This window comes from Belonocnema kinseyi, chromosome 1 (assembly GCF_010883055.1).
Source record: "Belonocnema kinseyi isolate 2016_QV_RU_SX_M_011 chromosome 1, B_treatae_v1, whole genome shotgun sequence".
Taxonomy (NCBI): Eukaryota; Metazoa; Arthropoda; class Insecta; order Hymenoptera; family Cynipidae; genus Belonocnema; species Belonocnema kinseyi.
The window spans coordinates 52,787,042-52,789,256 of NC_046657.1; positions in this window are offsets into that span (position 1 = coordinate 52,787,042).

The window sequence follows — 2,215 nt, forward strand, 5'->3', positions numbered from 1 at the left end:
TGAAAGAGGGAGCTCTTCTTAATATTTTGACACCAAAATCATGTCGATACACCTTACCGACTGCGAGTAAAGCCACCCACGCTTTAACTTGATAGACTGTACGTCAATTGATTTATCTCAATGAAGGGAATTTTTTTTTATTTGCCAGTTTACATTATCTTATAAGTGCAGCAAATGCACCAATTGTCAAATGCACCTACTAACTTTCAGGTTCAAATAGATAATAACTTTTCTGGACAATTGATCTTCCTTGGTAATTGTTACCCTTATCTTATCTACAGATTTTCAATCTAATATCAATAGCAATTCCAACTAGATCAACTTGCTGCCTTCATATGGGCTGTAAGTTGAGCAATAATGATCCTTAACTATTCCACATTCTAGCTTAGAAAATCTGGTCATTTTTCTGTTACAATAAACACTTTGTAATTATTTTGTAGAAAGACACATGCGTTATTGCTGATGGATCTCCGGTTTACTTTTAAGTACTTTAGATACTTTTACATCGCTTTCCATAACGAAATTTTATGTGCATTCATATTTAAACTTTATTTTACAATTTTATAAAAGTTTTAAAGATTTAATCATTATTATCAGAAAAATAGGAAATGCCTACAAAAACTATGTTTTCATTTTTACACACGACAGGACAGCGTCAAGAATAATGTGAGCAGCACATTACAAATTAGTTTATCAACAGATTTTTCAAGATATAAATATATGTGACCAGTTAAGTAAAGCCTATGAATCTTTGAACAGGTTGAAACAAATGTATCTTATGTTTAGCCTTATATTAGTATTTCACAATCTAATTTTGCGAATTTGATTTTCTAAAGCTATGAATACTGATTAGTTGGGTGCTTTATTTAATTTTTTATCATTAACGAAAACAGTTTTAAATGTACTGGCGTAAGGCCTGAAAATCACTTGGAAAAAATCACGATTATAAGAATAATTATATAATTTACATACGTTTAATTAGGCTAATTTTGCAGTTGAATCTTCACGAACAATTTAAAAATGAGTTTGCATAATAAACTAAAAATTATATGTTAATTTGACTGCACTTATCTATAAATCTGTTTCTTCGTTTTTTATCTAAAATATTATACAGAAACACGACACACAGAGAGATCGAAATCTCAGGATATGCGCGCCCGAACACCACTGAAAGTGCTCGAATTATGTTACAAAAGCATTCAGTTATGAAATTTTACGCATAGCTGATAATCTGAATGGCGTCTTTAGAATATTGCGTGGACTGCTTTGTGACATATGGCATGTGATTTTCGTGTGCGAAAGTGCAAAAAATCCTTTACAAGACATAATACGATACGTATTCTCTGGATGTTCTGGATACTCTGGGTATTTTTTGGATACTTAAAAAAAATTATCCGATAGAACTAATTCGTGACTACAGATTCGGATTAAGCACGTTGAAATACGTACCCTTAAGGTATTGTGGACCATTTCAGTCTCTTTTCCTACTCCTATTACCTAGACACGGAGCTTTTCACGCATTTTCGAAGGTCTCCGAAATACGCCTCAGTTTCAGCTATGAGCTCCTCCTTTGAGTAAAAACGCTTACCGGTGAGCCATCACTTCAGGTTAGGGAACAAGTAATAGTCACTGGGGGCCAGGTCTGGTGAATGCGGTAGCTGAGGCACCAATTCAAAGCCGATTTCATGCAATTTTGCTTGTGCAACTAAGCATGAATGAACAGGCGCATTGTCGTAATGATCAAGCGGTTTTTTCTTCTTGAAATGCGGTCGTTTTTCGGCGGTTTAGATTTTCAATCGATCAAATAATGATGAATAGTATGCTCCGGTTATGGTTTTACCTCTTTTAAGATAGTCCACGAATATTATGCCATGTGCATCCCAAAATACGAAGGCCATAACCTTTCGGACCCATTGTTGCGTTTTTGGACGCTTCGGAGCACTTTGGCCCGGTGGAACCCACTGTTTTGCCTGTTGCGTTGACTCAGGAGTGTAGTAGTGGATCCAGGTATCATCCATGGTTATGAATCGGCGCAAAAACTCGGTCGGCTTACGCGAAAATAATGCTATATTCGGCTGGGAAGTTGTCACACGAATTCGTTTTTGGTCCACTCTGAGCAAACGCGGCGCCCATCGCGCGCAGAGCTTCTTCATGCCCAAAACTGAATGCACGATATTGCTCACACGTTCCAATGATATGCCTACAGCATTAGCTA